Here is a 7,204-nt window from a genome sequence, read left to right as displayed (position 1 = left end):
TATTTAAGGAATTGGATAAGCCTTAAATGGATTACAAGTTTCCAACTGAATATATAATACATAAATGGAATTAGCGCTGATATATAAGAAAATCGGTTTTTAGCCGGGTTAAACCGGTTTTTATCTAACCGGTTCCAATAGTCGGGTTAAAACCGGTTACAGCTAAAAAACTCCAAACCGGTCATAACCCATCGGTTTACAGCTGCTGAAAACCGATTTTTGTAAAACCAGTTTCAAACCGGTTCGGATACAGTTCAGTTTTCAGGTTGGTTCGATTAACCGATTTACATGCCCACCTCTATTTCAGAGATCCAGAAACAAGCAAATAGTTTCTATTTTTAACCAAACTCGACATGCCAAAAATATTGGGATCCCAAATACTAATAATGCCGCTAGACCTTCAAGAGGCTTCAGCGATATCAAATTGGAAACTACGGTTTCCCTATAAATCCTGGAGATTAACCCCTAACAAGTTTGCATCTGTGATTCTTGTAAACCCATAAAACTGATTTTATGCCACCTCTTTATATTACGAACCCATTATCTGAATTCTATAATCCACATATGTTAAGACATAGAAAATACATTGATTACTACCAGTAAAATTCACCTCACTTGCGACCAGGTTACGAACCTGGTCGTTAAAAGCCAATAAACCTACGCCAACGTAACCGATCGAGGAACCGGCATGGATTTTGCTATTAACTTCATTATTGAGCTTATCTGTTCAGTAATCTTCTCCTTACTCTTCTCAGTTTGATGGAATTCAGACTCTTGCCTCTCACGCTTAGAAGCTACGAATTATCTAGATGAAAACAAAACATTGGTGCCAAAAATCCCCCTATTGGCCAAGTGAGGCACCTTATTGGCCGACGCCATTTTATTTTTTATTTTTGGATTTTATTTTCGTTTTATTTCCGGCACCGTTACAAACGTAGTATAAATCGATCAAACGCGACTTTCGATTTTTTTAGTTTCGGTTCCGTAATGAACGTGGAACCAACGGAATTCGTGTAGACTAACCGTCTCAATGCCTGGGTGTTATCAACGGCCTCGCTTTACCGATCGACGCCACCCCATTAGTCCACCTAAATGTTTTATTTATTTGTTTATTTAGTTATTTATTTATTTTTATTTTAGTTCTATTACTATAATGAACGTAACTGACAAAATTCGTGTCAAGTTACTACCTTAACACCATGGACCGACAATGTGGTTGGGTTTTATCGACCAAATAAAGTCGCTTTGAATTTTTATATGTTAATTTTTTTATATGCTAATTTGATGAATTTATTTTTGGGTTTTAACGATATAGTTTTCAACGTTGTTTATAGTGTAGCAGGCGTAACCGACACTAACTAAATTCATGTCGAATCACTGTTTGATGTTCGGGGTTTACCAACGTGGGGGTTTTACCGAACAAATAAATGTTTTTTTTTATAATACGTCACACAAGTGCCTCTATTTTTTTTTTAATTTTAAATATGTTAATATGACAAATTTATTTTTTAGTTTTAATTCCGGTAACATAACGAATGCAGCTATACTGATTAAATTCGTCTTGACTCACCAATACAATGCCAGAGTTTTACCTATTGAATTCGGCGAGCAAATCGCTTGTGAAATTTCTTGTTATCATAATATGATATTAATTTCTGCCCTTAAAAGAATTTAAACATCTATAATATTCAGCATTACATGTTATAATTACAAAAAAAAAATTAATTTATGGAAATACAAATTAGAAATATTGGGGAAATTTCCGAACAATTATTATATCAAAAGTAGTTGTTGACTTTGACTTGGATATTTTTTGGCAGTCCAATAGAGATTACTAATACTTGTAGGCAAATATAACTAATCCTCATCTTTATATCTTCACTGAAATAACTTATAGCCTCCTGTAACTGATAATGGTTCTTCTCACTGAACTTGAACTTTTACCCGGATCCTCATCTTCCTCGTCAACTAATATTGATCACAGATACGATGTATTTTTAAGTTTCAGAGGGGTGGACACTCGTAAACGTTTCACGGCTCACCTCTACAAAGCCTTAGTGGAGGCTGACTACAACACGTTTCTGGACGACGAAGATATTGAAACCGGAGAACAACTGAAACAAGAACTAGAGAGTGCCATTAAGTCATCTAGGGCTGCTATCATCGTGTTGTCTAAGAATTTTGCCTCTTCAACATGGTGCCTAGACGAACTCGTACTAATCCTTGAGCAACGGACAAAGTCTAAACAACTCGTTATCCCCGTATTTTATGATGTGGAGCCCACCGACGTGAGGAAGCAACAAAGAACCTTCGGAGAAGCTATGGAAAATCATTACAAGAGAATCGAAGAAGAGACAGATGAAGAGAAAAGAAATCAATTGGCTCAAAAGATGGAGGTTTGGAAGAAAGCACTCACACAAGTTGCTGGTTTGAAAGGGAAAGATGCAAATGACAGGTAAATCTCCATCTTTTTCAAACGATTGCAGATGTAGCATCATATAGCATAAATATGATATATATCGTTTCGATCTTCTAATTGTCATATATATAGTCTCCATGAATACGATACGCGTACAAGTAGTCTAGTTTAATCATTTACAACAATGATTTCAATAATACCTGCATTTTGCAGGTTTATGGACTTTATATAACAAAAGTGCAGACTTAATAAACTTGGTCATTTTACATATAAATATGAGAAAAATATCATCAACATTATTCACGTGTGGTATTTCTCACAGTTTAAACTAATGCCTAGTGGTTCAATTATTTAAAACTAAATATTTTGAATAACGGAGTAAAATGTTCTGTTTTTGACACTTTTAGTTCAAAACTGCATTTTTTTCATAAAAAAAATCTATTTAAAAAAATAAGTGATTACATCATAACAGAAGGCAGGGGGGCAACAAACTACATATTATTAACACTATTTACTTTAAAAGTGTAATATTTCTCATAATTCAAAACTGCATATTATTGCTCTTTATTTTTGAAGTGTAAAAGAATATGTTCAGTGAAAACTATAACTCCGATTTAAAGCCTTAATATAATAAAGTGTATTTTACTACTACATAATATTGATTGTGAATCTCTGGATATCTATCTCCCTTTCTGGTTTACTAGTTTGGTGGATTGTGTTTTATAGTTCTCACTGAATTCAACTTTTAGGTTTGAGACGGAATTTATTGAGGAAATTGTGACCGACGTCTACAGTATATTAGGTGAACCATTAGGCACCACTACTCTGCCACAACTTATCGGGATGAAACATCATGTTTATCACATAATTTCATGGGTAAATAACGGGTCCTCGCATATAGCCGACATTCTCACTATTTGGGGTATGGGCGGGATAGGGAAGACGTCTTTAGCCAAGTATGTATATAAGTTGCATCATTGTAAGTTTACAAGCAGCTTTGTTGGAGATATCAGCAGGAGATGTGCTGGAAAATTTCATGGATTGCTTGATGTACAAAAGCAACTTTGTAATGACATTTCAAAAATTAGTTCGAATCAAGTTCATGATGTTTCTGTTTACACCTCTAAGATTGAGAAGGCACTTGCTCGTAAAAAGGTGTTGCTAGTTCTTGATGATGTTGATAGTCTTGACCAATTGGATGTTTTACTTGGAAACAAAGGTTTTCATTCTGGAAGCAAAATCATAATAACAACCAAGGACGCATCGTTGATCGAGAGGTGTGCACTATTCAAAGCAAATGTTAAGCCCGAGCATACAAAGTGTATACTTGAAGGCTTATCTGCGAATGAATCTTTAAAGCTTTTATGTCATCATGTGTTCATGTGCAACCATCCCAATGAAGGTTATGAAGATGTGTCCAAAAGGCTTGCAAGTTATTGTGAAGGACATCCACTGGCTCTTCGGGTTCTAGGCAAGTCTTTACATAAACGAGATGTAGGTGAATGGGAGGATTCCATAGAATTGCTAAAGAAAGAACCTCATTCCCACATAAAAAACGTCTTGAAAATGAGCTTTGACACTTTGCCATTTGAAAACGATAAGGAGTTGTTTAAACATATTGCCTGTTTTTTTGTGGGAATGGATAGAGGTTTGATTGAATTAATATTGAATGCATGTGATATAAACACAAGATCTGGGATCACGAATCTCGTTGATAGGTGTCTTCTTAGTGTCAGACGGAATAACAAATTGACAATGCATTCATTGATACAGGATATGGGAAGAGATTTAGTACGCCAGGAATCACCTCACAGGCCATGGGAGCGAAGTCGATTATGGTGTCATGATGAGTCATTCAAAGTGTTGGAACAAAATAAGGTAAGAGGCAATGCATGCATGTTTTAAGTATATTTTTTTGTATATATACAAAGCTGGTTTCTTATTTTATTTTTTTGCATTTGCTTCCACTCAGGGCACGGAAAATTTGATAGGCCTTGCTCTTGACATGAGAATGCTTGAGAAAGAGATGTTAAGTGGATCAATACAGCTGAAAACAGATGCATTAAGTAAGATGGATAATCTAAAACTTCTACAACTTAATCATGTGAATATCAATGGGTCTTATAAGCATATTTCAAAGGAACTAAGATGGTTGTGTATGCATGGTTTCCATTTGAAGTCTATACCTTCAAAATTAACGATGGAAAATGTGGTTGTTCTTGACATGTCACATAGCCGTATTGAATCATTTGACATGTCTCATAGTTACAACAATTTGTGAGCAGACTAAAGGTAATTAAGAGATTTTGGTTTTTCTACTTCGCTTCTTATTGATATTCGGTGTTGAGTTAACCAAATTTACTAACTACATAGTTAAACATATCTCTACTTCAGGGGTTGTATGGATCAAACTCAAAAAACAAACAATTGCTTGGATCATTGAAGATTCTTGATCTGAGTTTCTGTGAACAGCTTCGTAGTCTCGGCGGCTTTTTCGAACTCCCGGTAGTTGAGAAGCTGATAATTGCAAATTGCACAAGTTTGATTCAGGTCAGTAAATCCATAGAACATTGTGTGGAACTTATCTTTCTTGACCTGAGTCATTGCAAGAAGCTTAAAAAGCTTCCAAGAACTATAGGCAAGCTAAAGAAGCTCAAAACATTATTATCAAATGGTTGTGAGCTTCTTGTTTTCCCAATTGAGTTGAGAGACATGGATTCATTACAAAGGCTTGAGGCAGATAACATTGGCATAAACTCACAAACCTCATTTTCTGCTGGTATGGGGGTTATACCAAGAGGTACGAGGTCTTTCATGATCAATTTACCGATATCATTGGTGCACTTGTCCCTTAAAAATAGTAACCTGTCCAACAAATCTTTTCCCATGGACTTCAGTAGCCTCATCATGCTAAAGAAGCTGTATTTAGATGGCAATCCAATAGTTTCAATGCCCAGTTGTGTGAGAACCCTTCCTAGGCTCGAGTTACTTAGTATGAGTGAGTGTGAAATGTTGAAAACAGTTTCACGTCCTCCACCGACACTAACGGTGTTATCTTTCACTTCTCATTCTGAAATGTCACAACCCGGGTCATATATGTTTTATCCGCAAGCCAAGCATAGGAATTCGGTCAACCAAATTTTGTTCCATCCTCACATGTCACCACCCAGGTTAAAGCCTTGGCAACTTTTAGCGAACTCATCCTTTGAAATTGAAGGCATGGTCAAAATCCAGTCTATGGCAGATGTTGAGGAAAAGGTATTACTTAGTTTGGGATGGACTTACTTACGGTCCATGCAAGATCAACGGGTGAAGACGTCACATCTAATTATAGAAGCACTAGAAACAAGCGTTCAGGTTTTCCTATAATTGTTAATCACATCTTTCAATATATATATGAATACGTGGTTGTTTGTTTTTTGCTTGTTTTCTTGTATTGTAAATTAACTAAGGTGGTATTGGGCAGTTGTATTATGAATTTGGAATATTCAGCACATTTTATTGGGGAAAGGAGATTCCAAATTGGGTTGAATGTAGAAGCAATGGATCATCGATATCATTTACCATCCCATCGTCTCCTAAAAAGCTCGGAGGACTCAATTTTTGGTTTCTACAGAAGTATAAAGTTTTGAGTATGGACTCGGTGCCATTCATTGTAATTAGAAACAGGACAAAGAACCAAAGTTGGATATACGATCATTATATTCCCTTGGTCAATGTTGCTGAAGAGTGTTTGATATTTTTAAGCCATTGGACGTTTGGGAAGGAAGAGATAGAAGATGGTGACCAACTTACTATTACTATAGGAAAGAAAGATGAAAATTATAATTGTATGGAAGCAGAGTGTGGGATTGGTCTTGTGTATGATGAAGGTGAAAGAATGAGGAAGAAGAAGATGCATTGAGTTATTACAAGTCATGGAATCACATGATTGGTGGAGATCTCATTCCATTTAAGTTAACAACAGGAGAATGCATCCTATGCCACTATTTTTTGCCCCACAAGAATAAAAGTCAACATGATTATGGTCAATTTGTTACACAGGGTGCCCAAGCCAAAGGTATATTTCATTATGTTATTACACTTGGGCTAGCCTAAAGGAGATACACTTGTCTCCTTTTGACAAATTGTTTAGACAATACTCTGTTGCCACAGGAACATGCTATTACAACTTCGTCGAAGAGGATTTTCATTAATAAACTTATTACATTTTCTCTATTATTTCAGGAGGGGGATTCAACTTTAGAGCTTTCTCCCGGCCCAAGTCTGATTCGGTTGGTGGAGGATCAAATGTGCATGAACTTTGTGGGCCTTGATCGGTTATTACAAGTTATGGAATTACATCATTGGTTGTGATACTGGAGAGTGGAGAATACATCCTAGACAACCATATATTTTTCTCCTCTTCTGCTGACTTATCAAGTTCATATTTTTCTCCAATTGCTGCATCTGGCACCAGCTATAAAGGGAAATGCATTTTATAAATTTGTTTTTCATATAACAATTCTTTTGTTGTAGAGAGATCTTGTTCTATATGCCAAGAACGTTATAATTGTTAAACTTTAAAAAGGTGAATCAAGAACACGACCACAAGATTTTAGAACTCTTACAACTCTTTTATTGAGAACACGACAAACGAGAAAACCTTAATTAAAATAAGACTAACTTATTAATAAATAATAAACGAAATATTATTTAAAATATCCTCCAACCCACCCCATGAGATTTACCGAACGGCCCTTAAATATTGTCTCGTTTAACACTCCCTCTCGATATTTGCTTCAT

At 35.7% G+C, this 7,204-nt stretch overlaps 1 pseudogene across 1 annotated transcript; it reads left to right on the top strand.

Moving 5' to 3' along the window:
- The first annotated feature begins 1,913 nt into the window (after positions 1 to 1,913).
- On the top strand, positions 1,914 to 6,735 carry LOC143592064 (TMV resistance protein N-like; annotated as a pseudogene). The gene is made up of 6 exons (XR_013145844.1): positions 1,914 to 2,455; positions 3,169 to 4,297; positions 4,392 to 4,696; positions 4,768 to 5,776; positions 5,886 to 6,479; positions 6,647 to 6,735. The product of XR_013145844.1 is annotated as a TMV resistance protein N-like (transcript).
- The last annotated feature ends 469 nt before the right edge of the window (positions 6,736 to 7,204 follow it).

The sequence above is a fragment of the Bidens hawaiensis genome, unplaced genomic scaffold (assembly GCF_021521415.1).
Source record: "Bidens hawaiensis isolate Kalapana, Puna unplaced genomic scaffold, B.hawaiensis_p1.1 tig00040459_1, whole genome shotgun sequence".
In the NCBI taxonomy this organism is placed as follows: Eukaryota; Viridiplantae; Streptophyta; class Magnoliopsida; order Asterales; family Asteraceae; genus Bidens; species Bidens hawaiensis.
The sequence above is the reverse complement of the archived record's forward strand: the minus strand, read 5'-3'. Positions and strand labels throughout refer to the sequence as shown.